Source organism: Zootoca vivipara, chromosome 16 (assembly GCF_965207765.1).
Source record: "Zootoca vivipara chromosome 16, rZooViv2.hap1.1, whole genome shotgun sequence".
Lineage (NCBI taxonomy): Eukaryota > Metazoa > Chordata > Lepidosauria > Squamata > Lacertidae > Zootoca > Zootoca vivipara.
This window is the reverse complement of record NC_142599.1, coordinates 21032318-21041881: the sequence shown is the minus strand read 5'-3', so window position 1 is coordinate 21041881 and position 9564 is coordinate 21032318.

Genomic DNA, 9564 nt, shown 5'->3' with positions numbered 1-9564 from the left:
GCTGTCCTTTGTCAACAACAAATTGTCGCTGTTTTTTGTGTTGACTATATGCTATATGGTAATTTATGGACCTAATAGCCATTTGCACATAACAAAATATGTACCTAAAGCCATTTGCACATAACAAAATATGTACATCATAGGAGCCTACGCGACACAAAACACTGTTGCTGTATGTAGATTTAATTTTATTTGTTTTTTATCTTATATTTTGGAAATGTACATCCAGGTTGTTTTTTCCTTTAAGTTTTTTGGGGGCCTCAAGTGGGGCCCTAAGCTATAGCTTGTTTAGCTTATATGTAAATCCGGCCCTGGCTCCAACCACTGCTCTACTGTGCTTCCCTTGTCATCATAGGACGCTTCCATATACTGGGTCGGGCCATTGGCCCATCTAGTTCAAAGTTTCCCAAACTTGTGCCTCCAGCTTTTTTTTTTGTGGACTACAGTTCCCATCATCCCTGAACACTGGTCCTACTAGCTAGGGATGATGGGAGTTGTAGTCCAAAAGACAGCTGGAGACCCAAGTTTGGGAAACTCTGACCTAGTTCCTTATTATCAACTCTACACTGACTGGCAGTGTCTCTCCAGGATTTCAGACAGGCAGAGCAGATGCTCTAACCACTGAGCTGCAGCCTTCCCCCAAATTCACTGAGACTAGATGGCTTTTGGAGAACCCTTCTATAAAGAGGGGGCTCTGAATTTAAGTGATTAAATCCCTGCCCAGGAACAAGCATTCTTGCCTTGTGCCTAACATATTTTTCCCATCCCAGTGATGGTGCAGATTAAAGATGTGAGGGAAAGCATTAAAAGGTGGAGAATGGACGATAGGATGTTGGAGGATGAGGTCTTTGCCAGGAAACTGAAAGAGTCGGTGAAAGAATTTTTTCAACTTAACATATCTCCAGAGGTAAATATAACATCTGTATGGGATGCTAGTAAGGCCTTTATTCGAGGATTGTATATACAACAAAAAAGTAGATATAAGAGGGATAAACAGGCAAAATTAGAGAAATTAAAAGCAGAGATAGAACTAAAAGAAAAGGAGCTGGGGAGAAACCCGAAAAATATGAATATAAAGACACAAGTGAAAATTTTACAGAATAATTTAAAGCAGCTAATGGATGAGGAAATAGAGAATAGAATCATGTGGGCAAAACAAAGAACCTTTGAATTTGGAAATAAATCTGGCAAATTATTGGCCTGGCAACTAAGGAAAAGACGAAGTCAACAACAAATTATAGCTATAAAGGATGGGGATAAAATTAGGACTAACCCGGATGAAATACAAGATTGTTTTGTGAAGTATTACAGTAAATTGTATAAAGGGGAAATTGTCAATAAAAAGAAATTAGAAGATTATTTAGACAAATTTAATGGAATTTGTATTGGGTCAGAAGAATTGGAGAATTTAAATAAGCCAATATCATACCGAGAAATAGAAGAAGAGATAAATAAACTCCAATTGGGGAAATCACCAGGTATGGATGGCCTTTCAGGGAAACACTACAAAGTGTTACAGGAGGAATTGAAAGAAGTGTACAAGATAATGGTGGATGAGATTTTAGAGGGAGGAGAATTTCCAAGAACATGGCAAGACATATATATTACACTGATACCCAAAGATATAGAGAGAAAAGAGGAAATAGGAAATTACAGGCCAATTTCATTGTTAAATATTGATTATAAAGTATTTGCCGGAATTCTAGCCAAGAGGATTAAATGTGTTCTAAACAGAGTAATAGGGAAGGAACAACAAGGATTCTTACCTCAAAGAAAGATGTCAACTAATATTAGGATTCTGTTGGACATGTTCGAATATGTGGAATGGAATCCTAGTAAGAAGGTTGCCTTTGTATTTTTAGACGCCGAAAAGGCATTTGATAATCTGGCATGGGAATTCATGAAGGGGGCGTTGGAAAAATTAGGAATCAAAGGAAGATTTATGGAAGGAATAAAGGCCATATATAGCAAACAAAAGGCGAGGTTGATTATTAACGGGAACATAACAAATGAATTTGAAATAACTAAAGGAACGCGGCAGGGTTGCCCTTTGTCCCCGCTATTATTTATATGGGCCCTGGAATTCTTAATAAGAGATATTCAATTGGACAAAGACATCAAGGGTATATCGGTCGGGAAAAGTGAGTTTAAAATACGAGCCTTCGCCGATGATCTGATAATAATGCTGGAAGACCCAGTGGAGACCCTACCCAAGTTAAAAAGAAAGTTATTGGATTATGGGAAAGTAGCTGGCTTAAAAGTTAATAATCAAAAAACTAAATTGATGATTAAAAACATAAGAAAAGCAGAAGGAGAAGAAATACAAATGATTAGTGGGTGGGAGATAGTGAGGAAAATTAAATATTTGGGAATCATTATTTCTAATAATAAAATGGAATTATTTGATAATAACTATGCCAAAATTTGGAAGAAAATAAAAATAGATATGGATAATTGGAAGGGATTGAATCTAACATTTTCCGGCAGGATTGCCGCAATTAAAATGATGATTTTACCGAAATTGATATTTTTATTTCAAATGCTGCCAATAAAATTAAAAAAAGAAACATTTGACATTTGGAAGAAAGATCTAAACAATTTTATTTGGCAAGGAAAGAAGGCAAGAGTGCAATACAGATTATTAACGGATGCAAGAGAAAGAGGCGGATTAGGAGTTCCAAATCTCAAATTGTACTACGCGGCATCTTGCCTGTGTTGGATGCGGGAATGGTTCATGCTGGATGATCTTGAGCTACTCAAATTGGAAGGTTTTAAAAACATTGGAGGTTGGCATGCATACCTATTAAAGGAAAAAAGAGGTGAATACACATCATTTACAAACCATGTATTTAAAAAACCCCTATTTGATATATGGGAAGAATTTAGATGCCTATTAGAACCTAAAATTCCATGGTGGGCCTCACCTATAGAAATGTCTGCAACAAGTAAGGAACCCAAAGGAAGTAATTGGCCGACATATAGAGAATTGCTTAGAAAAGTAAATGACCAATATGAGCTAAAACCATATAACCAAATCGAACAATACTGTCAGAGCTGGTTACATTATCTTCAACTGCAATCGATTTTTAAAGGACATAAGATAATCGGATTTGAGAATAAAAGATCAAAATTACAAGAATTATTATTGGAAAATCAGGAAAAACCATTGGCAAAAATTTACAAATTTTTATTAGAATGGGACATGAAAGACGAGATAGTAAAAGAGGTAATGATAAAATGGGCTAAAGATATAGGGAGGGCAATTTATGTTAAGCAGTGGGAGAAATTATGGACCGAGGATATAAACTTCACAGCTTGTATGACAATAAGGGAGAATATATGGAAGATGGTTTATAGATACCACCTCACACCAGCTAAATTGGCAAAAGTTTACAGAAACAATCAAGATAAATGCTGGAAATGTAAGGAGAAGTCGGGAGACTTTTTCCACTGCTGGTGGAGTTGTTGTAAGATTAGCTCATATTGGTCAAGCATATACGAAGAACTGAAAAAAATGTTGAGATTTACATTCGAGAAAAAACCCGAGATCATACCCGAGTGGTATGTTTAGATTGAGAGACACAAGAAAATAAGAAATAAGGTGATGGGAGTGGAGAAAGATACTTAATTAAAAAGAAAGGAGAAGCTTAATAGAACACAATAACGAGAGGGAACCAATGATAAGTGTTTGGAAGTCATATCTTTATTCTACTTCACATCATACTTACCTTTACTTTCCCTACTCTTACTTTTCCCATTTTCTCTCCTCTTCCTTTTCCTCCCCTTCCCTTGTTCTCCCTCTTTTTATTTTATCCTACCCCCCTTTTTGTCTTGCCCCCCCCCCCCGTTCCCTCCTCTTGCCACTGACTTATCTGGGATCTTTCCTTTACTTTGTCTTCTTTCCGCCCCTGCTTTCTTCCTATCTGGCTTTTATATCTCGAGCCTCTCGGTCCAAGATTGTAAAAATTGTAAAGATCAAATCTCAAATTACCGAGACTCGGAGGCCGATTTTATAACGGTACAATTTGAAAATATTGCTTATTTGTTATATATATTTTGTTTTGTTTTGTAATTGAATAATATGTGTTTTCTATGTATTTTCTTATGTATTTTGTTTTCTGAAATTTTATAAGTAAATAAAGGTTTTTCCAAAAAAAAAAAAAAAAAGAATATTCTCTTTAATTGCTGTACAAGCTGTGAATTTAGAGTCAAATTTCCATAGATTATCCCATTGGTTTGTCATAATTGGTCTGCCGATATCTGATGCCCACTTTATCATGGTATTTTTCGTAAGTTCATCTTTCAGCTCCCGGGCGTTTTCCCTAGAGCTTCCTGGAGATTGAACCCGGGGCCCTCTGCGTGCAAAGCAGGTGCTCTAACCAGGGCCGGATTTAGGTTTGATGAGGCCCTAAGCTACTGAAGGTAATGAGGCCCTTTTTATATGTCCAGCTGTCCTTTGTCAACAACAAATTGTCGCTGTTTTTTGTGTTGACTATATGCTATATGGTAATTTATGGACCTAATAGCCATTTGCACATAACAAAATATGTACCTAAAGCCATTTGCACATAACAAAATATGTACATCATAGGAGCCTACGCGACACAAAACACTGTTGCTGTATGTAGATTTAATTTTATTTGTTTTTTATCTTATATTTTGGAAATGTACATCCAGGTTGTTTTTTCCTTTAAATTTTTTGGGGGCCTCAAGTGGGGCCCTAAGCTATAGCTTGTTTAGCTTATATGTAAATCCGGCCCTGGCTCCAACCACTGCTCTACTGTGCTTCCCTTGTCATCATAGGACGCTTCCATATACTGGGTCGGGCCATTGGCCCATCTAGTTCAAAGTTTCCCAAACTTGTGCCTCCAGCTTTTTTTTTTGTGGACTACAGTTCCCATCATCCCTGAACACTGGTCCTACTAGCTAGGGATGATGGGAGTTGTAGTCCAAAAGACAGCTGGAGACCCAAGTTTGGGAAACTCTGACCTAGTTCCTTATTATCAACTCTACACTGACTGGCAGTGTCTCTCCAGGATTTCAGACAGGCAGAGCAGATGCTCTAACCACTGAGCTGCAGCCTTCCCCCAAATTCACTGAGACTAGATGGCTTTTGGAGAACCCTTCTATAAAGAGGGGGCTCTGAATTTAAGTGATTAAATCCCTGCCCAGGAACAAGCATTCTTGCCTTGTGCCTAACATATTTTTCCCATCTCAGTTCATTTCTCCTGGATTATTTTGAGAGAATTCAGACTTTGGGGATTAAGGCTGTCTGAGGGGGATCTACTGGACTCCCTGACCCAAGTTGGCTGATGACCATTGGAACTGATGAAGCAGAAGGGTGGGAGGCCCAGCAGGAGGGAGTGCCAGAGCCAGGGACAAGTAGAGCCAGCCAATCCTGTTTTTGACCCCATCGTCCGCCCTGCTGAGTTCAAAAAGGGCAACAAGTGAGACTTAGGACACATTCACACCATCCACTTAAGAGCTCCCTAGGAAAGAGGGATTGGTTGTTAAACCCCTCTGGCAATGGTAGCTCTGGGAGTGGGAAATGCATCTTTGACAAACTACATCTCCGATGCAAAGTGGGGCTGGCAGAGGGTAAGCTGGGTTTGCGCTGAGGCAGTGCGATGGCTGGCTTGGAGCTGTCATTTAAATTTCCCATAATGCCTTGGAGAAACCCTACACCAGAGGCACTGTGGGAAATTTAAATGGTGTCTTTAAGCAGCATGGAGCAGGACAGTGGTAAAGCGGTACCTCGGTTCTCGAACATAATCTGTTCCGGAAGTCCGTTCGACTTCCAAAACGTTCGAAAACCAAGGTGTGGCTTCTGATTGGCACAGGTGCCCCGGAAACAATAGCTGACAGCCACTTCAGATGTTCGGCTTCTGAAAAAACGTTAGAAAACCGGAACACTTACTTCCAGGTATTTGGCGTCCGGGAGCCGAAATGTTTGAGTACCAAGGCGTTCAAGAACCAAGGTTCCTCTGTAGGTCCTATTTTTACCAGCAAGTTTTGATTATTATTTTTCTATGCTTGATTGACTTCTTCAGACTTTTTATTGTTTAACAAAGCAACTGAAATATTCGTGAACAAGAGCCTGTTTTGGAGTGATGCTTTTTATATAGACAGCAAATTTTTATATGGCAATCGTAGGAAAACTATGTTTAAGTGTGCGTGCATATTCCATTTGGAATTGATACACTAGAATAAAATTTGATGTCTTGCAATATGCTAGGATATTACTGTATCAAAAGTTGCACCAAGTCGCTCATGCCCTTGGCTCAAGGATTTCTGCTCCCACAACAGAACTTTTCCTGCTGTATGGAACTCACTCCCATAGGAGACAGTGATGGCCACCAACCTAGATGGCTTTAAGGCAAATTCATGGCTGTCTACTAGCCATGATGGCTATGTTCTGCCTCCACAGTTGAAGGCAGCAATTGCTTCACCAGCTGCACTGGCTCCCGGTGGAGTACAGGATCAGATTTAAGGTGCTGGTTTTGACCTTTAAAGCCCTATGCGGCTTAGGACCCTTGTACCCACGGGACCGCCTCTCCTGGTATGCCCCGCGGAGGACCTTAAGGTCCACAAATAACAACATTTTGCAGATCCCAAGCCATACGGTGGTTAGATTGGCCTCAACTAGGGCCAGGGCCTTTTCAGTACTGGCCCCAACTTGGTGGAACACTCTCTCACAGGAGACTAGGGCCCTGCGGGATTTGACATCTCTCTGCAGGGCCTGCAAGACGGAGCTGTTCCGCCTGGCCTTTGGCCTGGACTCAGTCTGACCCCTATGTTGTCTTCCCTTATGGTTTTGATTTGGGCCATTTTAAAATGAGGCTGCATTTAAAAAAATTAAATTTAAATTGTATTTTAACCTGTATTTTACTGTAACTAATTGTTTTTCTTTTTTTTTTAACGCTTTGTTGTGGTTTTGTTGGTGTCCTTGGGAGGGCGGGGTATAAATAAAAATTAATTTATTATTATTATTATTATTATTATTATTATTATTATTATTATTCTGAATACCAGTTGCTGGAAACTGCAGGAGGGGAGAGCAATCTTGCCCGTAGCTCCTGCTTGCAGACTTCCCCTTGGGGCATCCGGGTGGCCACTGTGAGAACAGGATACTGGACTAGATGAGCCAATGGCCTGATCCAGCAGGCTCTCATGTCCTTATGTGAAGGGGGAGCTTCCGCTGTATAAGTGTAAATCCTTGCAGTAACAAGGATTTGGATGCCTCCCAATGACTTGATTCCCACCCTAATCTACGTTAACTATAAGAGAGAGAGAAATAGTTAGCAGTTTTGACTCCAAAGTTCATGCTTTCAGGAAAGGAGTGACTTTTGTTCAGGGGAGGACGGATTTGCTGTTGCGGAGAGAAACTCCGTGCCCCCCCCACGTGGCCCCAAGCGAACAGTACAGCTTCCAAAAGAGACCTGCACTCGGAGACCCCTGTCTTGCCAAAGTACACAGGACTCTTGAGTTTTGAAGGGCCCTTGTCTATTTCAGCAAAAATAAAAAGTCTGCAGCTTTCCAGAACTGTGATAGGCCATGGCGATGTGAACGTGGGTGGCTGAGTTTAGTGGGTCTCATGTGATCCTGGTGGGGCAATTTCACAAGATGCCGTGTTGATCTTTTAAGCCCTTTAAGGCTGTTATGTCACCAGCCCAGGTAACAGGGTCCCTGCTCTCCCAAGAGAGTTTTTGGCCTATCAGTTGGAATGTAGCGTGGGAGAGACTGGTGGGATATAGTTGAAGGATCATATAGAGCAGGGCTTCCCCCGACGTCTGAGTTCATCCACCACTTTGATGGACTCACAAAGCTGACATTGAACTCCCCATCTAAATTCTTAGGAATGTGAATGAAGTAAAATCAAGAAATAAGCAATGTTTGTTAATCATCAGTCACCATTACTAGGAATGGTAAAACATAAAAAAGGGAAGTAAAGTGAAAATGGTTCCAAATTATTATTATTTGTATTATGTCTTGTAAATTTCTTCTCACCCTTATAATTATAATTATTATTATTATTACCCCACCTTTTTCCCTGATGGGACTTAAGACAGTTTACAGATAAAACTAAAAGCCATAATTAAAAAACATTGATAGAAATAAAACTGTATACATACAGTATATAAAGGTAAAGGTAAAGGGACCCCTGACCATTAGGTCCAGTCGTGACCGACTCTGGGGTTGCGCGCTCATCTCGCATTATTGGCCGAGGGAGCCGGCGTATAGCTTCCAGGTCATGTGGCCAGCATGACAAAGCCGCTTCTGGCAAACCAGAGCAGCACATGGAAACGCCGTTTACCTTCCCGCTGTAGCGGTTCCTATTTATCTACTTGCATTTTGACGTGCTTTCGAACTGCTAGGTTGGCAGGAGCTGGGACCAAGCAACGGGAGCTCACCCCGTCACAGGGATTCGAACCGCCGACCTTCTGATCAGCAAGCCCTAGGCTCAGTGGTTTAACCACAGCGCCACCTGGGTCCCTTTATATAATTAAAAAACATTGATAGAAATAAAACTGTATACATACAGTATATAAAATCTATTAAAACTATACCAATACAGTGGTACCTCTGGATGCGAACGGGATCCGTTCCAGAGCCCCGTTCGCAACCAGAGCAGTACACAACCTGAAGCGCCGAATCTGCGCATGCTCACCGCGCGATTCGGCGCTTCTGCGCATGACGTCATTCGGCACATCTACGCATGCGCGAATCGCCGAACCCGGAAGTAACCTGTTCCGGCACTTCCGGGTTTGGCATGTTCATAACCTGTGATGTACGCAACCCGCAGCGAACGTAACCAGAGGTATGACTGTACAGTCGTACCTCGAAAGTCGAACGGATACCGTTGCGGAAGTCCGTTCGACTTTCAAAATGTTTGGAAACCAAGGCGCAGCTTCCAATTGGCTGCAGGAAGCTCCTGTAGCCAATCGGAAGCCGCAGAACCCGATTGCGTCGGACGTTCAGGTTCCAAAGAACGTTCGCAAACCGGAACACTCACTTTTGGGTTTGCGGCATTCGGGAGCCAAAACGTTTGAGTCTCAAGGTGTTTGTCAACCAAGGTATGACAGTAATGACAATAAAACCAACACGGCACCAGTTCCCAAAAGCGTGTTGGAACAAATCTTCACCTGTTGGAGGAAGGGCAACAAAGTGGGAGCCAGTCCAACTTCCTTAGAGAGGGAGCTCTAAACTCTGGGAGCAACCACTGAGAAGGCCTTTCTCAGTCCCCTTTCAACCCCAAGGCTTTTTATTCATCCCTTGTACATTGACTCCATGGGGGCCAATATTGACCACTTTGGGGAGCTGTGATATGAAAGCCATTTCTTTTACGTCCATGATTTAACAGCTCCATTCAGTATGAGCCTTTATCTTCAGGGCCAGGGAGAGACCATGTTCTGTGGGAAAGAGCTGCTTGGCCAATATAAACCGGATTGAGCCCAACTTGGCCTATCTAGTCCGGCTTCCTGTTCTCACAGTGGTCCACCCGATGCTCTTCAAATTGTGCAAGTTGCTTGAAATTTCTTATGTTGGCAAGGGACTAATAAATTG